Source organism: Leptopilina heterotoma, unplaced genomic scaffold, assembly GCF_015476425.1.
Source record: "Leptopilina heterotoma isolate Lh14 unplaced genomic scaffold, ASM1547642v1 Lhet_135, whole genome shotgun sequence".
NCBI classification, from domain to species: domain Eukaryota; kingdom Metazoa; phylum Arthropoda; class Insecta; order Hymenoptera; family Figitidae; genus Leptopilina; species Leptopilina heterotoma.
The window spans coordinates 1325074-1351330 of NW_025110854.1; the positions used below are offsets into that span (position 1 = coordinate 1325074).

General features: G+C 28.2%; 1 protein-coding gene across 2 annotated transcripts in view; it reads right to left on the bottom strand.

The window, feature by feature from the left end:
* LOC122497644 (fibroblast growth factor receptor homolog 1-like) overlaps positions 1-25915 on the bottom strand; it is an 85908-nt gene extending 59993 nt beyond the window's left edge. For both annotated transcript variants that reach the window (XM_043604887.1, XM_043604888.1), the window contains exon 1: positions 25122-25915. The gene's annotated coding sequence lies outside the window, so the exon portion shown is untranslated. The remainder of the gene's footprint in view (positions 1-25121) is intronic.
* Positions 25916-26257: the final 342 nt, after the last annotated feature.

A 26257-nucleotide genomic window follows, 5' to 3' on the forward strand; every position in this document is an offset into this window, starting at 1 on the left:
AACAAAAATAATACAAGGCAAGAGAATTTAAATTTCTTGTACCATTTTCAAAATTTATTTCATTTCTATTGAAAAATATTTCTTGAATAATTTATTCATAATAAATAAATTATTTGATGATTCTAAAGATTGGAAAATGTAATTTAGATAAAAATATTTGTATAAATTTTTTGTGAAATATTTCGATAGTTTCTTTTTGGGGTTTGCTTTTTTCAATAAATACACGGCAGGGATCTTATCGAATTTTTTTTTATTGAGAGGAAAAGAAATTGTATTCAATCGATCTGTTTGTATTTTATTAATCTCAATTCTATGTGGGATTCTGTTGGGTATATATTTATATTTATGGACTTTTTTCCCTGGGCTCAAAACTAGCGTTTATTAATAATTGTCCATCGCTTAAGTGGGAGGTTATTTTAGTCGATCAAACGTGACTCACTACAACATGTTGGGAAGATTGGTTCAATTACTTCGATAATACGCAACTAGTTAAAATAGGTTTGGGGTTCAAGAACAGATTTCCAAATCTGTTCCCTAGGTAATTGTTTTTTTTAAGAAATTTTTTGTTTAGTTTGAATTGAATTTTATTGGCTGCTTTTCTTCTTTCCTTCTCTTTTTGAATTTAGAATTAATTAATTTTTAATGGAATTAAAATTGATTTTCTTTCACTTTCAAACAATTTTTGAATCTAGAATTAATTATTAATTGCAATGAAATAAAATATGGTTTACTTGCACTTGCATAGTCAATTTTTGAATTTAGAATTAAAATTAACCAAATTGGAGCAAAATTAAAATTAATAAAGATGAAATAAAAAAGAAAATAAATATATAATTTTAAATGTTCCTTCATAATTGATTATTTTTAATTGTTTTAATTACTTGTTTGAATATTAAAAATTACAGTTTGATAAGAATTTGATAAGATATTTAATAGTTGGACATTTATTTTTATCGTATAATTAAACGACAATCAATAATCGTTTCGTGAACGAGGAAATATAAGAGCTCCTTGTTAAATGAAATTTCTTTCAAGATCATTATAGATCAGCTTTAATGGTATGCTAATGTCTTTGCCGTGAAATGACGCCGAACAATAGTCATTGCTCGTCTTACTACGACGCTCTTTGTCGCAGCATGTGCAATTCTTATTGTGCTATGCATATAAACATTTTTGAATGTCATTGGCATAGAGATTGCCTTCATTAACTTGTTTCTCGCACAAGGTTATGCCTGCTAATATCAATCGGAAAAGTTCTATTGTTACTTCCAACGAAATTTCGCCCCTTTCAAATGTCAACTCTTTTCCTAAACAGTGCGCCATAAAAATAGTATAAACACAATGCAAATGTAAATATTATGAATGTTTTTCAAAAATCCACTTCTTTATTGGAATTCGAAATTAGAATCACAATCAGAATCGGAATAAAAATGATAAAATTTTAGGCAGAATCAGGATTCGGATTAGAATTGTGATTATTAAAAAGAAGTTTCTCATCATGGAAATTCTTAACCCTATAGTTTAATAAAATCAATTTTCTGCTTTTACTTAATAATTGATTTTTTTGAAAGAAAAAAAGAGGAATGATCAATTTTCTTCTAATAAACGAATTGAGAATAATTTTGCGGCACATTATAAAATTGCTGCACGCGTATAAAGTACATTTAATATACACGAATCTGAATTCCTTAACATCAGTGGAAAAGTAGAGCCAATTTATTCGCGCAGAGTCACGTCTCGCCTCCGTCAACTTGTTTTTAAAAACACCCACTCTGAGTGACCTCTTTGTCCAAAGTGTATACTCTCTCTCGAAGGGAGCTGCACTTGTGTTCAATGTTCATCCTCCTGTAACCGTCGCGTGATAATCAACGAGGATGATGTAGTTACATATATATATAAAATATAAATACGTGTATATGCGAAAAAATTATTCATTCTTTATAAAATGCGGCGGCTAGAATAATATTTCTTCTCCCAAAGCAAAGTAATTTATAAATAGCATTTTCAAATTCTCTCGTATATGTGTATAAACTTTAAATACCAGAGTAATTAAAGACTCGCGTACGTTATTAATTAAAAGAACCATTAGTGTCAGAAAAATGTTATGCATGCGCACATGCTCGTTAAGATAAGAACAAATTAATCGTTGAAGGGCATTCAAATATGTTTGTTGCGCTTATGTGTATACGCATAGCGTTAATTGATTTTCTTCTTTTCAATTTTAGGTGTAATTTTCATGCGGTGATAGTTTCAATTGTCTGGCAATTTTAATTTTTGTATATTATTGATTGATGGTATTTTTGCAATAATTTATAGTCGCAGGTACTTTCAATTTTTGATAGTTTGAATCGATGGCCCAGTGATAAAATCATTATTTAATATTATAAGAATTTTGTTACTCTATCTTCTTTAAAATTATTTTCATCATTTCACTTCAATTATTATTTTCTAGAATTTTCAACTAAAATTCTTCTTTAAATCAATTATTTTTAATAATTTTTTTTTAATTAATTTTTTTTAAGAAAAATGACTTTTACGGACTTAAACGACTTGAAGCAAATTCACGGACCTTTACCGGATTTACGGACCTAGTTCGAGTCCTGTAATAATAATAATAAGAGAAATATGTAGAGTATTAGAAAAACCATAAATTTGATAGTAAATTCAACTAAAATTAGATCAATTTTCGACTATTCAGTTTATTCAGACTCAATTAGCGGAATTTTCATCCGATTGTAAATTATTTTTATAAAAAACATTAATAAAACTACAAGTATAATTTTCCTAATCCTCTTGTCCTCTAAAGCGGATTTTATGAAATCGTATATGATTTTAGCTTTCAAGGTACAAAATCTGACGGTCTGATGAAGGATACAGGAGAACTGAAAGAGTATCATATGTGCAACTTAATAGGTCCCTTTTTGGTTGAACTTCAAATCGTTAATGGTGTCGAAATCATGTTTTCCAATCTTCAAAGCCGGCGCAACTTTCATAAATTTGAAACTTATGAGAGTTATTATTTTATTTTATATTTTCACCAAAAGGATGTGTGAAATTTTCCGAATTAATAAAACAGAAAAGAAATTCTGTCTTGAAGTTATTACAGGTATATTTTAAATTCCAAAATACGTACATTGGCTGGAAAATATTCTAATGATTATATTCCTTTGATGAACAGTTATAATCATAAAAATTTATAATCGTCAAAAATTTCTCTTTAGATTTATTTCTATTGTATATCCTCGCGCCTCCAGCATTAAAACAATCTTGTTTTCTTTCTTTGATATATTTAAAAAATTTCTCAGTTTTATAAATACGAGAAAATTCTTTTTCCTCCTCAAAGATTTAGTCAAATTTTATTATAATACGCCGAAAATAATTTTGATGATTTCTTTTTATTAAAACTTATTTTAGAAATAGTAAAAGTTGATGCAGAAATTCCAGGGGGTTTAAGTCAAAATAAAAGCGTACTAATATTTTATTTTCATTATCAATAATTTATACATTTATAATCGTCAGAGGTAATTTTAAATTTGCAGTAAATTGTAAATAATATGCAAAATACTTCTTTATGGAAATGAAATGCAAGGTAATAACAATAACCGTTTTCATAAATTCAACAAATGTCTTTTAAAGAGGCGGAAAATACATATTTAAATCAAATTCTCATAAAATTGAATGTTTCATGAATTTCAAATTGATTTCAAGATAGTCTGCCTTTTTGGATACAAGAAAATTTAGTTTTCGAATTTTGAAAATTTGTCGTTTTGAAATTTATACCGGTTAGATTTATACACTTCCAAAATAGAAGTGCATTCTGAATCATACGTTGTAAAAAAAGCTCAGCATTTTTTTTTAGAAAATATAAACATAAATATTTTCAAAAGAAGGAAAATCAGTTTCTCCGAATATTAAATTTGAATCATTTTCAGAAAACCGAGTTGAGTCCTCATCGAAAAAGATTAACCAAAGATTTAATTTCCTGAAAAATTTGTCTTGAATTAAAGCGATGATGATAAATGAATTTTTAAAAATTTATTTAAGTAAAATTGTTCTTTTTTGAAAGAGTTGAGAAAGAAGGCAGACTTGAGAGTAATGACGTGCTATTTTAGTCATATTTACAGGTATTAGCATCAGGTACAGAGACGCATGGTCATTAATATGACGAGTTTGTTGTTGGAGATTTTCATCTCGAAGATAAGTAATCGCAAGCACAGTGTGTGTATCGCGATAAGGTTTATCTGTAGGTACATGTTTAAGTATACCTTATACAAGTTTCGGAGGTGCCACTTGGGTGGTTTTGAGTGAAACTTGCTGTCTTATGGAAGATAAGACCTTTATACGGAAGCTTCTTCTGCACACGAAAGAAATTCTCAGTTATCCGGGATGCAAATGATATGCGCGCTCAGCATTTGATTTTCTTGCATGGTTGTTATATACGCCTCAGAACCTTAAATGGATTTAAAGCTTGCGAGGACTATACGATAAATGGATTGCTGTCAGTCGCAATGATCACCGCGAGATAAGGCCAATACGTTCAGGAATGCAATTTTCTTATAATACATCTTTTAAGGAAGAAATCAGTACAGTAATCGCGAGAAAAGTTGCCTTGAAAATCCCCCTCCACTTTCCTTCTCTCCTTTTCTTTTTTTTCCCTTTCTCGTAATTCGATTAACGCTTTTTAAAAAGTCAGATAACCGAGCATATAATATGTAAATTTGTTTCGTCTTTTTGATTTATTATTCCCCTTGATATTTATTTTTTTAAAGGGATTTTTTTCTACCACATGGAAGGTAATAATATATTTACATGTTTCCTACGCATGTAGACAGATATTACATATATTATGCAAAATATATGTGATATAAATATTTTTTTTTGTGGTTCTATATAATGGACTACTCGTTTTGACTTTTTCTATAAACACTCCTTAAGGTAAGGTGAATTTTTTTTTTCTGAAAAATGAAACACGTTAGTTTTATGTTACATGCGAGAAATGTGAAATCATAAAGAAATAAGATATTATCGCGCTATGATGATATTTGTCGGTGCGTTTATTGTGCTGTGAATGATATGCACATCTCATGATCCTCTCGAGGATAAGAGGAGATAAGTACATGTTCAGGAGCGTGTTCAAGATTGCAAGTTTCTTACTACAAAGTTGTATTATGTACATGTGCATACGTGAACTGGTGCATCAAATGTAACTAAAATCGTAGAAATGATGAGAGTACTTGAAAGGGTGTTTTCTTTGTTCTGAAGAGTTGAATGGAGATTTTTTATATTTAATTCTCCTTTTATAGTTTATAATTATTTTCAAAATATTTTTATTGGTGCATTCCGTCCATTTAAATTTTTTTGCATTTTATTCTAATTATTAATGGAATACCCAAAATTCGTATTACCAACATTATTAGGCATAATATTCGTTTTTTGTTAAAACCGTTTTTTAGTTACCATTTTCTAATATCAAGATCCTTTTTTGTATTTAGGCTTTTTTTATTAACAATTAATTATTAGGCGCATTAGTCATTAACTTATATTGGTTACGCTAAGGAATCAAGATTAATTTGATAAATTTCGCTCCATTTACATAATTAGATTAATGTAGATTACTACAGATAGAGTATAATTTATTCGGAATTATGAATTCAGTAAATGGTAGTTTTTGCCCAGCAAAGTATGCACACTTCTTATAAAAGCTAATCATCTTTAGATTCTTTATTTAATAATTCCGATATGAAGTGCCTGAGTTTACCTGTTGCACTGCGGCAAAGAGAATAAGTTACAGTAGTTGAAGATCACGTGTGTACTTTTGATCATTAGCATATTCCTATTACGGTAGCTCAGCCGAATAACGAAAGAGATAATTAGAAAAGATTAGGAAATCGTCGCGCTTCAGAGGTAGGCGTAATTGTTCATTTAAATATAACTTTGATGCAGGTCTTTCATTCACAAATCCGAAAAGAAAAATTTAAACCGAGAAAGAGAATAGGATTCGTCATTTTTAGATGAATTTTGAATAACATTTGTGATTTTTATCCCCCCTTTTATGAAAGATTAATGAAGGCGCGAGCAAAAAGCCGATTAGGAGTATAATGTCAAAAAGTTTGAAGAAAAACAGTATCCAGTCATTTTTTTTCTGAACCACAAGGGACAGGAATATCTTCATTGACAAAAAGTTGGAGATGATCCTTCGTTATATGATACTGATCTCGATTGCTGCGGGACTTCATGCTGATATGTTTTTTTTATTTTCATTTTTGGGTTTGTCACATGTGCTTCAGAGTTTGTATGCGTTGGGTCATTGCTTTTTGGAATTGACTTCTTTATAAGGAGGTCAATCTATAATGTACGGTTAGAAATTTACAATATGGTAATAGTTGCAATGGTAATAGTTACAATAGTATAGTTATAGTAGAGTAATGTTTACACTGCTGCATTGAACATTATCTTGAAAAATTCAGATCGCAAATTGCAGAAGTAATTTGAAATTTATTTATATAGAGAGAAACCGAAGATGAATTTCGACGTACGACAAATTGTGACTTGATGATTCTCTCGCCTTGGTTATTTCATTCGCTTGGCAGAGAGAGAAGACCCTTTCATCATTAAGACATAAAGGCACAAAAGTGAGACAAAAAGAAGAGGGAGACGAAGGGGACACGATTTGTTCCCAGAACCTCTTGGATGCTGGCCCTTTTTTTATTTTGTTTTCGAGCCATTGCAAACGTGAAGCTCGCACAGTCGTCGCTAATTGGCGGAATGAGCGCAACGAGGTCGAATGATTGGCGCGTCTCATTAGGTTCCATTCGAGAAAGAGTTTTTCATCATTTATAATTTCCGAAAAAATGGTTTATTTCTTTGCTTTTTGGATCGGCAAGTTTTGAAATACATTTTTTTACAAGGTGGAAATGGAGGAAAAGGAGGAGGAAGCAGAAGAAAAGTGTATTTTCTCCTTAATACCTATTGTGTAATTTCTTCGATTACGACTCGAATGCCTAAGATGCCTTTCTGTAATTTCTTGTTTCTTTTTTGTTTGTAGGACAATTTTCTTTTGAAAATAAAACGAATCTTTAAAAGTGAGAAAATTGTGTGGAATTAATAGGTTGTTTTCTTAGAGGTGGGGAAAAAAACTACTGCATTTGTAGTTTTTTTAACGGATGTGTTATTTTCTAACAGAAAGTATATAAATTATATAGCTTTAGAGAGCTTGTAACTCTCATCAGAGGCGTAGCGTCATAAATGCGGTCATTATTATGCAATCAAGCCATTATGAACCCCCGGTCTATCGATTCGTGCGCCTACTTCTGCGAAATTAACCAAAGATTCATGTCAGTCAAGGACAATTTCGAGACGTCACTCTGCATTACTTGCAATTAAACAATTTCAAAATTTTGAAGTATAATACTTCAAAAGATTACAACAATTTAGGTTTGAAATTCAGGTTTTAAAGTAAAAGAGATCGGGCAGATTTGCACCTGATGCTTGGTAGCACGCGTCAATTAATACATAGTTTCAGTATATAGTTTCATGTATATAGTTTTTAGTTAGTAAATATCTTCACACTAGAGTGCTTTATGTTTGCGAAGAGAAGCATCTCATGAATTTTCATCTTCCTGTTCTTGTGCTCGGAAGTCGCAAGTGGCAATGAAATTGCATTAGAGGAAAAGCAATGTAATGAAGTACGATGTAATCTTGAAGTATATAATCCACGTGCCTTCAATGTAACACCGCACACCGATGGTAGTACTTACAGTGCGGTCGGCAACGGTAATGACTACATTTAAAGTGCTGATTTGTCGCGTGCGTGTGAAACACCAAGTACTTGACACTCACATATTTAAATTTCTTAAAGAAGCATATATAAAACGTCGGTGTTGCTTCGCACTCACATACATGGAGAGGAGGCGCCTGACAAGACCCACCTGGCCCATACCGAAAGTATTGAGGTTGCCACTACAACGACGTAATCTTTTCCCCACTAAGCAAATAACCTGTTACCTCTCTTGTAACACACGTCTTCTTTCACTTGGTTTTCTTCTCTTCATTCATCGCATCTGCTACTGCTGCTGTTGCTTCTTCTCATGTAGTCATTATAGGAGATCATCTCTTTTCAAAAACTACCTGTTGTCCTCATCTTTCTCTCTCTCTTTCTATCTTCGACGACGGCGACCCTGCTACTGCTGGGCAACGCCTTGTACAATCAAATATACGGAACCAATCGCAAGAAAAGAAACCGGATCCATTCGTTACGTGATTTTCTGTCCTTTTGTGTGGCTTTTTTTCTATGCCTTTGAGAAAGCCTTTTTCTGATTGTTAGCGACGAAAGGGACACGTTTTAACTTTCAATTATTTATAATGAAATGGTAAAAATGCTAAATAAATGTATAATGCTCAAGGTTTTGAGAAAAAGGAACATGAAAGATGCGGTATAATTTCCATATCGTTATTACGAGCTTACGGGAATTTTTATTTACTGGTTTTCTCAAAGATTATTAATTTATAGGTCTGGTAGTATCCCAGTTAGGCAAAGTATTATTATTATCACTATTACCACCTATAGCTTACTATTCGTTAAAGTAAAATACATTATCTACATGTTTGTTATCTAAACATTTGTAGAAATATATATGAGAACATGGTACAAGGATCTCGAGAGATGTAAAGTTGGGTACGGAACATAATAATGTGTTGTGTGATAGCAATATTCATGTACATTAAACAGACATGTGAGATAATATTGTAACGAGTTACTCTTAATTGTTACGGTGGTAGAGCAACATTGACTTTTTTTAACCTTCGAACACACACATGCACACATTTATTATGTTTCTAACCAATAATTGGCAAGATCTTTTCTTCACAGTACTGCGCGCTTAAACTTCGTGCTTTCCTTTAACGCATGAGGGAGAAACAACTACGACGAACATCATCATCATCCTTTTTTTTTGCTTTTTTATGATTATTACGCATATTACGAGCACAAGTAATTAGCGAATCGAGATTCATCACGATAAACTGCATGCTATTTATAATCCAGAATGGGCGTTGATTCTTTTTAGCATATATGAAACTAAAAAGCTTGCGGCGTTTAAAACTTATGTAAGAAATTGTTCTTCTGCTCTTCATTCTTGTTTTATAGACAAAAAGAATTGTAAACGTCATTGAAAGTATCTTCTATATTTAAAATATTAAAGTAACGTTACTTGACAGTAATGAGACTGTAGCTCGCAACGTTCTTAAAAACGAAATCAACTATTACGTAAAAGAAATTTTTTGTTTCAAAGTAAGAATATTCCCATGACATTAATAAGCATCAAACAAAAAAAAAATCGTGAAAAAGTGTCTAATAACCACTAGGGAATAAAGACATAAAAAGCACAACTTTGTTGACCTGAGGAATACACTTGATTTATAGTATAGGAATTTGTGAAAAAAAAGATATATAATTTTAAAATTTAGGGTTAAAGACTAGTGAGCTGGTCATGTGAAATAAATGTCGGAGACGTAATAGAAGAAAAAGTGAAGGAGGGAAGGGGTTTATGGGGTATGGGGCAGAATTAACGCACTATATTTATAATGGTACCGAGAACCGGCAGTCATCTGTCTTCACTTACAGTTTGAATTATACTATGCGTCTTAAGACCGTTTACGTCCCTCTTGTCCTCTGTGTATACACATGGCAGCATATACTTTCCTCGTGCACATGAGTCTCTCAGTAGTACGCGTAGAGAGGTTATTTCACTATTATAAACCCTCTCTACTGTATAATATGTACAGATTACACTATAATCATTAGATGCATGCGAGTGCACACGTCAATGCATGTTACATTTTGATATTTTGACATTTTTAATTTATTCAAATTCACGACACTCAAGTGTCTCGTGACACTGTGATGCGCATTTAAAATAACTATACTGATGGACTGCATTTTATCGAGCAATTTTTTTAGCAGATTGAGCCTTATAGTACACTCAGATGCTTTAATGCTGTCCTTCCGGTTTGACGTAATTTTAAAAAGTCGTGTCATTTCTATCAAATATTCGTAGTCCGTCACATACGAATGTTTATTCATAAGTCATGAACTAAAAAAAACTTTGACAGAAGTCATACGACTTTTCAAAATTCCGTCAAACCGGAAAGATAGCATTAAAGCATTATAGTAGCAATAGTAGTAACTAGTAACATTAAAAAAATAATAAAAATAGCATTAATAGTAGTGACAACAATAAATTATTGATAATAATATTTTAAGGCAATTTTGCTAAATACCAGTTTTGTTCTTTTCTTAGTAGCAATTTTTCTCTAACTTCAAATATATAGAGGGCAAATGTGAGGAGCAAGCATAAATTTTATTTCATGGTTGTGACATTTTTTTTTGTCATAAATATTAACCCGTTGCACTTTGTTGAGTCGCACTTTTATTTCAGAGGTTAGACTCCAAGGAATCAAGTGCATACCTTTGACTCTCCTCGTAAAAGCGTTGAATGTAACTAATCGTGAGTTCTTAGTTTTAATGAAAACGCACGACTTGCGCGGATCGCAAAGCGTGTATTCTCCAATACTGCGACATTTCTTCTTCGAATTTCGTTTATTTATTGGCTGAGAAATGTGTTTCGCAAATACATATAAATAAATATTTATGTGCGCATTGAGTTGGTTTATTAATAAATTTTATAGGTTTTTGTCCAGAAAAAAGCAATCGTTATTTTTTTAATGACTCAAGACTAACTTCTCAAGTCGTTCTCGAAATATTTATTATTAAAATATTTTGATTACGTATATTAATTAAAATATATTATAGTCAAAATTACTATAGTTAAAACTAATAATTAAAAAAAATTGTTAAACATTTTTAAATGGTTCTGTTTTTTGTAATCGTAAATCGATGAAAAGTTTTCATTTACACATATTTTCGAAGAAATTAATTGCAAAGAAATCTTGTAAACAAAAAAAAGAATAACGAGCAGAGCAAGTGAATGTTTATTTAAATGTAATAAAAAATTTCATATTTGTTTTTGAATCTTTTTTTTCCTCAGAGAATAAGTATATTAGTCATCGGAAAACGTGTTTGTCGAGATTCCTATTTGTCGCGCGTCTTCTTTTTTATTTCACTGTCAACATTAAAATTTAAATTCAAATTCAAATTAAAAATGAATTAATTAGGCGCGAATAGTTTCTGCAAATAGCGAAAAAGTTTGGATATTTGTTCTTTTTTTAGTGTGTGAACTAAAAATGAGTAAATCTTTATTTGCAGACGATGTCATTATACTGTTCCTTTACCATATCAATATCAACATTACATTATTATACCTTTATTTTTTTATTAGTATTTTTATATGTTATATCCTTCTTATTATTTTTATTATTATTAATTATTATTAATAAAGCTCAAACTGGCAACCAGGGCAGTTTTGAAATTTGACTTTCGATTCAATTTTGACTTTTGTTTCATTTTTGACATTGACTTTTGGTTTAACTTGAATAAAATCGAAAGTCAAAGTTAAAATATAAGAGAGCACCGCTGTTATGCAATTTTATAATTTGACTCTGGATTCGATATTGACATTGACTTTAAGTTTATACTTTCACTTTGCCCTAAATCACTTCGAAAATCAAAGTGGAAGTCGCAGAGTGAAGATCAAAGTAAAAGTCAAAGCGAAGAGTTTTATACATAAAAAATTGTACAGAGTATGTTTTTGACATTAGAAATATGTAGCAAGGAATGGCGAATAGTTCATGTATGATAATAATAGAGATTATACATTATAGAGCGTATGTATATCTCATCTCTTCTAAGAGATCCCGTGTGGAAATTTGTCACGTATCTGTACCGTAATGATATAGTTTCACTAGTTGCTATCTAGTTGCGATACCGTGAAATGTTGTAGTAACTATCTTGAAATGTAACGCTACGGACATCAAGTTTCTAGAAAGTTTTACTATATCAGAACAATATAGTGAAATATTATAAAGCTATAACACGGGCTCTAGTATAAATTTCATTTTTAGAAACTTGTTTAATACTTCTATATTGATTTACGGTAAATATATTTGTAAAAATTAATAATAATAATAATCAATAACATATGTACAATATAATTATATAACAATATTAACAAAGTTTATAATTATAGTATATAAACTATTGTTAATTTTTAACAATATTAAAGATTTTAAAAGGTGCAAAAATTTCATTGAATTTAAAAAAAAAATTTCGATTATTCGCTTTCTTCTTTTATACCATATTTTATTTTTAACAAGTCCAGTTATTTATTTGTTATTATTTTAAATTCTAATTAAGAATTTCAACCTATACTACACTTCACATTATTAACATAAATCACTTAAATTAAGACGGAAAAATATCGCACGCACGGGGGTTCGAACCCTAGACCTTTGGGACGCAATACGAATACACATACCACACAGCCACGCTGACTTGGAAGATGTGTTGCTTAAAATACCTTTTCAGTTTCGAGACTGCAATTTTTGCCTTTATTTATAATAAATTGTTTGTAAATGGTATATTTAAATCTATATACTTAATAACATTATTAATTACAATATGTAAATAATAATAGGGGAGAGTGGGGCAAAGGCGCTATGCGGGGTAAAGACGTTTTTTAAAATATCTCCTTAATTTTCTGTCTATTTCAATTGGTATTAAAAATTTAGTTGCAATGCAATCAGACCAATTGATTAAAAAAATAAAAACCTAAAAATATCAAATATTTTAAGAAATATAACAAAAAAATTGTTTTGCAAAAATAAATTGATAATTTTACTGAACAAACTTTTATTTTTTAAAGCATAAGTTTAAGTATTTAATTTTTAAAAACGTAACATGTAAATAAATTAAATATTTCTCTACACAACTGGCGTGGTGTTTTAGTTTAATTTTGTATCTAAATATTTTTAATTTAAAGTAAAAAAAAAAGTTTGTTATGTGGGGCAAAGGCAATATTGAATATAATTTGTTTAAAAACAATTGAATATTTGAATTTTTCTATATATTTATCGTATTTATTCACAATATAAGGTTAAAATCACTAAAAGTTTTTATTTTTTATTTAAATAGTTTAATTCTTTTAATAATATGTTGTTAACCTTATGTTTCGTAAATATTATACTAATAAATATCACTTGTTAATTTTTTTAAGGCTTATAAATTCTTTCTTTTAGAAATATAAGGGAAAACGTCGCTGCCTCAGCGTGTGGGGCAAAGGCATTTTTTGCAATGTTTTTAAATTTTATTAAATAATGTATTTATAATTATAATTATAATATACTAAATAACAACTATTAAAATTTCTTGTTGATTAGTTTTAGAATAATGAAAAACAAAGACCGCATAAATTAATTGCTTAATTTAAAAAATATAGATCGATAAATGTAAACCTAGCGCCTTTGCCCCACTCTCCCCTAATAATATTATAAACATAAAGAAATTACTTGCAGATTATGATTGTGAAGTTTCACTAGGCAGAATTGATCTAGATCTACAGTATGAAGTAGTTAATGTAGTGAAACTATACAAATTCTAGACCGTATCCCAATGTAAAGCAGTTGTAGTGAAACTATACAGATTCTAGAACGTATTCCAATGTAAAGCAGTTAATGTAGTGAAACTATACAGAATCTAGACCATTTCGGTATAGTTTTACGTGACCAGCTTTACGAGATGTTTGCGGTACAGTTTCTATCTCGTATATAATTTAACCAGACACTTTTCTGCACGGGATATGTCTGTCTTTCTTGGGGCACATGATAGTTGGTCGGTGCCAGGCGTTTTGCAATAAATTATGGTGTGCTCTCGTCTGACAATTACGGAGGTTAAATAGCATTAGTAACCAGTTGTATTTGCATTTCTACCGATGCGGATGAGACATTTTCCGAGTGTACTCGCGAGAGGGTATGTACATGCATGCACAAGAGCAGGCGACACGCTTGCACTGTCAGGTGAACCAGCCGAGCGCATTAAGAAGACGCCTCTGAAATTAGGGGGAGATTTAAACCAAAGTTTCACTTGTTTATAATTAAACTCAGTGCACTTCTACTGAATGGCACCTGACACCTCAATGGCCTCTGTACACATATATATGTATATACAAGTCTCTGCATGCGAGAAAATACAAAATGCACCCTGCATTCTTGCGCATATATTATATACTATATACTGAAAAGGAAATTTTTCGATTCAAATAATGAATTACTTGATTATTATCAACTGAAGTATATTTATTCGAAAATATTTTTATTTCATCGAAATAATTAATTTCTTGACTGTTGCCAAATGAAATATTTATTTGAAAAATATTTCTATTTCATTGAAATGATTAATCATTTGGCTGTTATCAAGTAATGTTTAATAATTGTAATATATCTAATTGTGTCAATTTTTGTCTAAATTGACTTAATGTTTTTTCATTGAATACAGAAATTGTTAGATCGAATTGAGGTGTGAAAAAGTAAAGTAATTTTTACTAATTATTTATGGCCTTTAAGCGTTCGGAATCGAACCACTGACTCTGAGTTCCACTTACTGGTTCATCACGTGCATGCTGTTACTGATCATTTTTGTCAATTTGTAGTATTAACAACCCGGAAAAAAAGTTTTACTAGAAACTATAATAAATTCAATAAACTATTGAAGCTTTTTTCCGTGAAAATAAATTCTAGCTAAATAGTGGGAAATTTAGGCTGAAAATAGTAAAAATTGCCAGAAATGCTCAGAAATTACAGAAAGTTTTGACTTTTCGTCAAAATTTAACTGTCTGAAATATTTGATTATTTTTAGCAACTTTCACTAATGGTAGAGTAAGTTTTATTATCTTTTTTACTAAAATTTATCTTCGGGATTAATAAAATTAATTTCGAAAATCGTAAAAATTTATTCTAAAAACAGAAAATTGTCCTTTGCTTTACTTTATATATATATATACTTTTCTTTTCTTCATAAAACTTTTTGCTTTATTTCCGCTTTCAATAGTTTTTTTATACAAATAATACTTGAATTTGATTTAAAACATCTGATAAGGATCACTTTTGATCGATGAGATTGCTCGATTAATTATTATCTGTGATGAATGACTTGTTCCGGTAATTACATATTCAATGTTTGATTTATGAATCGGAGCAGTTATTTATGTCTTGAACAAATTGAATATTAAGGATAAATAAAATACGAGTGTGTAAAATAAGTTTGTAATATTGGTGTACAATCGTCAAATGATGATTTACAGCTTGCGTGAGCTGTTGACAGGTTTCCGAGAGTTGTCGAGTGCTAAATGTACTGTTATTAATTTTTTATTTTTGCATTTTCTTTTTACTAAAGTGACAACGGATAAAGTTTTATTGAGATTTTGCACAATTATTGCGGACACACACACACACACAGAGAAATTTTTTATTTTTAATTCAATTTCCGTTAACTTTTACTACTTTCGGGAGTAAATTTTACTATAATTTTTAATTTCTGACAATTTTTACTGATGTTTGTGAAGTATATTTCAAAATTTTTGGTCGTTTTTTAATTTTTTCAGTTCTTATAAGTTTTAATTAATTATAAGTAAAAATTAAAAAAAAAACTAATTTGAGAATAAAAATTCATGTGTAGGTTGTGTAAAAAAACTAGAATCTTTTGGTAACTAATTCAATTAGTCCAATTTGACGATTTTTTTAGTTACTTAATAATAGTTCGTTATTTGTTTACTGACAATTAGTTATTTTTAATTAATTCAGATTTAGAGAATGAGGAAGAGAAAATTTTAATTATAGTAAAATTTACACTAAAAATATAGTAGAAAATTTGCAAAAATTTTAGACACTTTGGATTTTATATTATAAAAAATTAAAAATTACTTTATATTTTTTGTCCTGCATTCACTTCAAATTTTTGAAATCATAAATTTCTTCTCCAATTTTATTAATTGTACGTGCAATTTTATTTCATTTTATTTACAGTAAATTTTGATACGACAAAAATAGAAATGAATGGTGTTTATTTTTTCTGTTTGTTTTTAAAAAATTACTCGCGATCGCGTATCTTACACAATCATGCCTATGGCGCCAAGTGATCTATCGTTTTGTTGTCTCACCGCTCTTTCACGCGTTACTCAAAAAGAATTTTCGATATTTTATGCATAAAACTTTGCCGAAATGTCAACAGAATTTTTCTTTCCTTTGTTTTTTTTTTGAAAAATAGACCAAGGAATATAAATTTCAAGTTTCTCTCCTGTGAAATCATATATATATATATGTTTTTAGAAAATGCGTTCGAAAGGCCATTAGATGGAATTGAAATCTCTGTCTCTCTTACTCTTTCAAGAATCGTGTGAATTATTGGACGTAAAGAATTCGAAAATGAGCAGAGTTTTCCGCATTGAAATTTGTCACGTTCTAATCGTAAAACTGTTCAAATGGAGCAGATATTTCCGGTTTGCGATAAACTTATTGATGACAATTATTTCTTTTATAGAAACCGCGAAATTTTTTTTCTAGAAAATTTATTAATTCAGAGGAGGCAATTTTAAATGTTGAAAAAAGTAATGTATTGCTTTGATATTTATTTCATCCTTTATTATTTAATTAGTTTTATTTTATCCAAAAGAATGCAATTTGGAATTTTTATAAATTTACTGTATGAATTTTAATAAATTTTACAATGTTTTGAAACTAAAAATTGTTATTTTTAAAATTTACTAAAAGTACTTACAATTTTTATTTTACAATTTATTAAATTTTACGTAGAATTTAAATAAATTTTAGAATTTTTCGAAACTACACATTTTTATTTTTAGAATTTACTAAAAGTTCAATTTTTATTTTAGAATTTAATTTGCCGTAGAATAATAGAATTTAAATAAATTTTAGAATTCTTTGAATTTATTGTAAAATTTCAGTAAGTTTTAGAATTTATTATGACTAAATATTTCAAACATTTAAAAGAACTTTTATTGTTTTAATATACTTTTTGAAAATTTGATCTTTATTAGAAACCATTTTTTGTAATTTAAAAAAATTAATTCTTAACAAACTTAATATTGAATACAAATTTGATTTTTCATTTAGTTACATGTAATTATTGAAAATATTTTAAACATAAAAAATCAGAACGGAAAATAAATGAATAATTTATTAAATTAAATTTGGGTACTAGAATATGTTAATTTAAAAATTGATAAAATAATGTTTGCTTGTATATTGATTTATGAATACTGCGATGTTATTTTCTACTGAAAAGTGTCTATTGTGTTGTATAAAACGTGGGAAATGAAGTGTTTTTAGTGGCAATATACCTTTGCCCTTGTTATATTCTCAGACGTGATTCTTATGAGCAACAAATAGCGTTTCTCCTCTCTTTTCAATCCGCGTAATGACACTTGACTTTCGAGAGACGAAGGCCAGAGCAGAGACCTGCCGTCTGATTATAAAGAAAAAGATTAAGAGGGGGAGGGGGGCATTCGCGACTAAAAGGGGATGAATAAAGTGGAAGAAGAAAAAGAAAGACGAATTGAAGGAGTCGAAGGATGGAGTAGGAGCGAAACATCCATTATTCTATTCCGACGAAGTGAGGCCGGCAATCTGGCCTTATAAAATAAACCACTCCAGCTACCGAGAGAGGCGCGCGTTGACCGGCACGATCTGTCAAATAAATCGCAAACTCAAGCTTCTTACCAGCTTACTTACAGCTTCCCTGTGTTGTTATCTCTTTCTTTTACCTCATCCTTCCACGATTTTTCAATTCCCACTGGTCTCTTATAGTTTTGCATCTTGGGCACGATTCATAGGTATATAAAATCACTTCTGATGATGCGCTTGAGGATCATTATTCTTCATCGCACAACTTGCTTTTCTTCAAACTTTATTTATACTTTATTTTCTCTTCTTTTCAATGGTGATGACGATCATGACTTTTTACTTTTCTTCAAAATAATATATTTCACTTTTTTCTTGCTAAATTGATTATACCAATAATTGCTATTAAATCCTTAGAAAAATTGTGTTACTAAAAATCCGAAGAAGAAAAATTTTGATATCAAAAATACTAAACTGAACATCTCAAATATCAACAAAGTTTTAACTGAGTTTTAATACCTAAAAACCGATATAATTTGGAGAATTTTAGAGAAAATTCAAAAGATTGCAGAAATTCAAATATTTTTAAAAGTAATAAAATTCTTCGCAGAAATTCGAAATATTATCGAAAATTTCAATAAAATTCTTGGCAAAATTTCAATTATAGTAAAAAATTTTCCTCAATTTAATGATTTTTAATATTTATTAATATTTTAATAAAATTTTCCAAAAGAATTCAATTATTTAAAAAAATATTAATAAAATTCTACGCAAACATTTAATTATTTTCTTAAAATAATAAACATTTCATATAAGAATTCAATTATTTACAATTTTTTTTTATAAATTTCTTCTAAATAGTTAAATTATTTTCATAAATAATAAATTTTTTTACAAAGATTGAATTATTTTCGTAAATAAAATTCTTTTTAAGAATTCAATTATTTTCATAAATAATAACATTTTTACAAAAATTGAATTATTTTCGTAAATAAAATGTAAATTCTTTTTATAGGAATTCAATTATTTTTATAAATAATAAAACTCAATGCTGAATTTCAAGTACAATTTTAATGGAATTATTCCTCGAAAAATGTAATTATTCTTAAAACTTTTATTAAAATTCGTCAAAAGAATTCAATTATTTAAAAATTTGGTAATAAAACTCTTTATGAGAATTCAATTATTCAATAAATTATTTTTTTTTATTTAAACAATTGAATTCTAGTAGAATTTTCTAATAAAAAATGATTTAAAAATGAATTTTAAAAAGGTTTCATATTAAAATCTTTGGAAATATTAAAATTTTTCATACTTTTAACTAACAATTCTGTAGAAGAATTAATTTTTTTTGAAAAAGTTTATTTCAATTTTACTTCAAGTAATTTTTTTAAAGTTTTTATTTTCTAATATATAGATATTTGAATGAAAAATTTCCGAATAATTGAAATTTTGGAAAATTGATTCTCTAAACAAATGAATTTGAAAATTCTCAAAGAACTTTTTCAAACATTATTAAAAATAATGGATTTATAGAAGAATTTTAGTTAAAAACACAAAAAAAATTTTATTTTGGGGAAATTACAAATTATTGCAGAAATTCAATTATTTTCAAAGAGTAATCAAATTCTTTGCAGGAATTTATAATTATGTTAAAAAATAATAAAATTCTGTTTAGGAATTCAATTATTTTCATAAATAATAAAATTCATCGCAGAATTTTAATTATTTTTAATACAATTTTAATCAAATTTCTTGAAAAATGTAATTATTCTTAAAAATTTTATTGGAATTCGTCGAAAGAATTCAATTATTTAAAAATTTGTTGATAAAGTTCTTTATGAAAATTCAATTTTAAGAAATATTCAATTGTTCAATAAATTATTTATTTTTGTATTTAAACAAAATATGATTGAATTGAATTAAATAATATATAATAAATTTATCACTGGGCCATCTTTAATTATTGTAAAACATGAAGAAATCAATCACTCCAAGTCTTCGACTCGGAGTGATAACAATTTATTACTTATTAAGCTTGTAACGAATTACGTCAATTGAAATTGTGCACAATTGTTTAGAATCATGATTAGATTTGAAAAAAAGAAAAATAAATAATATTAAAGATTGACAGTTAAATGATGGCCCTGTATTAAAGGCATTAGGTGCGATTGTCTTCATTACAAAATGTTCCACTTGATTTTCTCAAGCACCCTTTCAATGAGATAAATCATTATATTAATAAAAAAGAATTTAATCTAACCAATTCAAATAAATGCTGGGCTTCTATTTAAACTATATCAAAATAATCAGAAACATAAATAACCATTTTTCGTAATTGAAGATTGGCTGTTGCTCTCAATCTTGATGTCTTTAAGAAAACGTATATAAAATGACCTTGAAAATTATTAATATTATTATTATTTATTACTCTTTCTCTTGTTTTATTTCTATTACCAACAATTTAATTATAATCATCTTTATTATATAAAAAATTTTAATATTCTATCTTAGTATTGCTGTTACCTCCCAAGAAAGGTTCGCAAGAAGCAAACGAATTATAGGTTATGTTTGTGTTACATTTTTTTTTATTAAAAGTTCATTTTTAATTATGTAAATTTGAAAACAGTTTTTAATGAATATTTTCGATGAAATGAAGACTTGAACATTAATAATTGGGAATAGTAATTGATTTTCTTTTTGTATTTTTACACCAAAAATTATAAACATAGCCTAAAATTTTTTACTTCTTATGTTAAGTTTTTGATTTTTGTTCAACTTATTGCAATTTAAAAGTTTTTAACGTTCAAATGAACGAAATATTTTGTTACAGCCGAACCCGTCGGAATGCAACTATTTTTAAAATTTGATTGTATTAAAAAATGTCCAAGAATAATTTTCATTTAGTTGCAGAATATTGCAAAAATGTTACAAAATTAAATTATAAGACAATTTTTTAAAAATTGTTTACTGTGTAATAAAATTTAAAAAATCAAGTTGCATTGCAACAGGTTTCACTAAAATTTTAAAATTCAAAACTTGTGGATCATAATTTATTAAATAATGAAAAACAAATGTCTAGCGATAAAAAGAAAAAATAAATAAGAATAATGAAAGGAAATAAATTAATTTACATACGTTAAAATATTCTTTTTAACTCAGTATAATAATATGGTTAAATTGGTATTTGTTTTATTGTAAGAAAGAATAGGCGTGGGTCAATTTATTTTCGGTTGAAAGTATATTATAGAAAAGGAAAAAAAAGAAGAATCACTTTTAAAGAGATATTATATAAAAGAAAAATAAAATGTTCAATCTCGTATATAGGCGCATGAGTGGGTCTCGTGAAAATCAAGTCAAGTGGGGATTGAGAAATAAAAAAAGGGAAGAAGGGTCCAACAATAAGTGGCACTGTGCAGTGTGCAGTGTTCCCACAAACGCAATAAGTCCCACGATAAAGAAACAATTATCGTTGAATTGGACGAATGACTTATTTGATTTTCCTTTAAAATAATATTGATTCTATGATCTATTACCCACATCTTATTTTTTTCTATGCTTTTTTTAGTCTTTTTTTTCGATAGAATTTTTTATAAATTGCTTTTTAATAAGATGGACAATCTTTTTTTTTTTGCTTTTTTCGAAACTTAACAATACGCCTTTGTTTTTTATTAAAACCGGTACAATTGTTTTCTATTTTTTTAAATTGTTTATTTTCTATTTTTGAAAAAAATTAAATTATTTTCTGTTGATATAAATTTTTTTCGTATTTAGTTAATAAAAATAAACATACAATTTTCCTACATAGATTTCTTAATCTCGAGGAATGTAATTATTGCGAGAATTTAAATAATTTACGTGTGAAAAACGATAATGATCAATCTTATCGATTCGAAAAAAAAAATTGATTTTAATCATCTGGCTATTTATTTGATTCGAAAAAATGAAACGTCTATAAAAGACAATCAGCGTACCGTGACTTCTGTATTGAATGATGTAATTTAGAATCCTTAAAAAGATGATCATTAATTTTCTTGAATCGAATAAATAATAATAAGGTATACTCGCGCACGGTCAATTTAATTCTCGACGCGGAAAGATCATAAATCATTTAAAACAAACAAACCCGGAGAACTTGCGGGTTATTATACCGGAAATTATTGCCCTTATACTATACTTCCGTTTGAGACAATTTTTATAAATGCTGGTTTTGCTGCATCGTTTGACCCATTCGGGTCAGTCGGTGTCACTCTTTTATATAAACGTTTTCTCTCATTTTATGCACATATATATCTGTGTGTGTGGTTCAATTAAAAAATGACTCAGACGCATGTCTTTGATTCACACTATATATATATAGTAGTGCAGAGGATGATTTGTAAAATGTGTTTCAAATATCCGAATCACAGATTCATCTCCTTCCGGGGAGAAATATTTATACATTCAATCGCGTTTGTCAGGAAGTTATGTTATGACTCGTTTTGTGCCTTGTCAATTGGTAATGGATTTATCATTTGGTGATTATATAATTTCTCTCTCTCTCTTTATGGCGTTTAATGAAAGATGAGTTTGACATGTTTATTGCAAATATTAATTTTATCATTCAATGATTGACCATTGAAATGAATATTATCCTTCGTTGAAATTTCACTAAAATTACTTTCATGATTAATTAAATTATCATTATATTTATAATTCTTATTATTTAAAATCAAACAATAAAAATTATGTATAGAAAATTTGAACTTTTTTAGGATTTATGAACTAGGTCCCAGCACTAAAAAAAATTATTTGATTCAAATAACCGATTAATTGACTATTATCAATTAAATATTTAATTGACTCCAATAAATATTATTTGATTCAAGTAAATATTTAATTGATAATAGTCGCAATTAATCGGTTATTTGAATCAAATAAATTTTTTTTTCAGTGTGAAGTTGGCGTCGACGCTCAGCATCGAAAAGTATTTCTTCTGATTTTTAGTGATAAAATTTTAACTAATAAATTTCACTTCTTTCAATTATCTTGATGATAAAAAATTTTTAAGAATACTTTTTTAACATAAAACCTTTGGAAAAATTGTCTGATTCTCTTGAGGTTCGTGAAAACGAAACGACGTTTTTAGCGTCGACGCCAAACTTCAGGGACTTTACTAATTTTAGAATTATTTAAATTCGTAAAAATTTGGTAAACTTTAGAATTAGTATATAAAATTTGTAAAAAAGTAGTATAGTTCTATTTAATTAAAAATTAGTGTAGATATTTTTATTAATTTTAAAAAAATAGTGGACGAGTTTTCTTTATAATTCAGATGTAGAGAGTTGTAAAAAGCTAAAGGATCCTTAAGGCATAAAAAAAATATTGTGTTTTAAATAATTGATACTTCCGTTTTTGTCGTCTTTCTCAACTTCTTTAAAGTTCCAGTTTTGTCTCGTTAAATGACACCAATTGGGTAATTTGACGGCACTTTGCGTGTACACGAGTCATAAAAAATTGTCGCAAATTCTTTCAAAATTTAATGAAATTTTTTTTCATAAATGATATTTTTACAAAAGAAGTTGTTTTTGAATTTTTTTTGCTCCAATTTAGAAACTAGATGTAATAGGTTACACTTAAACCTCAGTTATTGAAACTTTTTGTTTATTTGTTCTATTTTATTCGATTTATTATTTTTATGTATTTTATTACTATTTATTTATAGTACTATTTATATTTATTCCATTTATTTATTTTATTTATTTTTTTCCTCATATTACTTTCATTTATTTTATTTGTTTGTTTTATTTATTTTATTTATTATAAAAAAACCGTGTCGTCTCACCTTACACATGAATTTTAATTACCAAAAAATGTTTAACATTTTTTTAAATGAGGCTTTTTTGATTTAATTTTATTACTACACGAAAAAGCATAAAGTAATTTTTGACGATTTCTTGTATTATAGTGAAACGTATAAATTGTCTAGAATTTCGGTACATTTCTGTTCATTTTTTCTGATTTCGGGAATAAATTTTACTATATTTTCGGAGTAAATTTTAGTAAAAGTTGCCAAAAATACACAGAAGTTACAAATGTAGTTTAAATTGTAAAAAAATTAGAAAAGTTACTTTATTGCTCTTTTTTGTGTACATTTTATTATTAATCTATTGATAACTGTTTATAATTATTATTTGTTGTTTTTGATTAATAGTTTTCAAATAATTATTTATATAATAAACAATGTAGAAAATGATTTGTTTTTTATTAATATTTTGCAAATAATTGTTTAGGAAATAATAGTAATTGTTGATAATTGCTTACTGTTTTAGATTAATATTTTTTAAACAATTGTTTACATAATAATAATAATTATCCATAATTATTAAATTATTGTTAAATGCTTATAATTATTGCTTTATTATTAATTGTTTATAACTATTGATTTATTACTAATTGTTTATAATTATTGAATTATTATTAATTGTTTATAATTATTGATTTCTTATTAATTGTTTATAATTATTGAATTATTCTTAATTGTTTATAATTATTGATTTATTATTCATTGTTTATAATGATCAATAGTTAATTAAAGAAATAAATTAACACGTAATAATGAAAGCTAATAATTTGAATTTCTATAGAATTTGAATTTACTTAGAATAAATCTTTGTTTAGAACGTGGATAAATATTAATTTGACCATTTGCCAAGGATTTGTTTGATTGAAACCAAAACTTTGGTTTTTTTGCGAATTTAGAATAATGCGTGATTGTTTATAGAGAATGAATAATGCATTACTGAGGAAATATTTTGCAAAAAAGAATTAAAAAATGCACGCAGAGAATGAAATCTGTTGGAAATTGAGTTGTTTGTGTTATATAGACACACTTATAATTATATGACGAGTGTAATTTTTGCGATAAAATTGAAACAGTAAAATAATTAAAAGATGTCTATCGGTCTCATTTGTTATATAGTATATACGATTGCAAAAGGGATTATATAGAAGCAAAAAAGAAAACATGTTTGACTGCGAGAACGATCGATCGATTCTATCAGAAAATATAAATGACTTAAATGCTTCTAATTGTCGAACCGCGTGCAATGGCAATTAATGCCCTCGAGATCATCTCTCTTTATATTATTCACGTGCACATTTTATATATCTTTTTTAAATTCTTGTGAGCGATGTTATTTTTCAAGAAAGAGAAACTATTTATGTTCCTATAAAGTTCTGAACGTTCAAATACAATTTACTTATTTTGTCATTAAATGAAAATTTTATTGCAATAATTCTGCTTTATGTTTCAAAAAAAAATTAATGATGTTCCTAAATGTTAAATTGAAGTTTTTTTTCAATTATTTATAAAGTAATTTCTGAAAGTATTTTTAATGAAAAATATCAATATTTTGACTTTAGTTTCTTTTCTCATTTTCAAAACAAAATTTGCATGTTAACAAGTTGATTTTTTTCGGGGTAAATTTATCGCCGACTTTCATGTTTGAAGTATAAAAAAAATTCAAATTAGATGCACGAGGGAGTTTACTCACCGATCGTTGAATTATTTCCAAGGAAAATTATGTTCCAAGTGCTGTTGAGCTTCTGGTTTTTCTCAAAAATGATCCTGAATGTTGATTTGTTTGTAATTTGGCTTTAGAGGTTTTTAGAGTTCCTTAGAATTTGTGTAAATTGGTAAACGTTGGGAGATTTCTTTTTCTCTTTTTATTAATTATTGGCAAAATGATTAAGCATTATTGGAGTCGATGCACGTCAGGAGATTCACTCACTGGATGCTGTGCTGATTCACTGTTTCCAGCTTGCACCCTCTGGTTGTTATTTCAGGCCGCCCGTCGTTATAAATCCCCGGCGCCTTTTAGCACGAATCTTCCCGCCACACGTCTTTTTAACACTACTTCCGTTACCTATATTTTATTTATGCAAATTTTTATTCACCTTTTGTTTTTTTCCCATAGAATTTGAAAGTACACTTTACACTTTTTCACTGAAACAATTTTTTTTAAATTCCACTTTTTTTGTGTTTTGAGACACAAGTTTTAGGTTTTTTTAATCCTTGGAATTAAAGGGTTGATTGACACTGTTCACGCACTGACACTGTAAACAAAAGTGTTTTTTCAAGTCCACAATTTTTTTTTTGTGATAAATTGAAAAAAATCCTTTAAATTGAAGGGAAATTTTCAGTTTTTACTTGTTTTTGACAATTTGTTTATAACAATTGGATGAGAAATAATTGAAAGTTAAAGAGAGATGGGAGTGAAACGATGTGTAGGAAGGATGCGCATTGGAAGCTCGAGACGAAGTGCCAGAGCAGTGCTTGAAATAACCGCTCGCTTCTCATCACAACTCCCTCCGCCAACCGTAGGTCTTTCTGCCCTAGCGTTCCCCCTCCCTCCGCCCCCACCCTTTATTAAATAAAGCCCCCAAACACCCCCACCCTTGCTCCCTTCTTCTTGTCCCGGAGCACAGTATACAATATACGCCGACAGATCAGAAGGATGTGGAAGATGTTTGACGCGGCATGACACCCGGTACGCACACGTGCGTGTGCCACTACGAAATCAAAACGCTTGCCGCCACCCGCGACATGCATTTTTCACCATTCACCCCTTTTTTTCTCTTTGACAAGTTGACAAAAGTCAGTGAAATTTTGCTTTTTTGGATTTTTTCA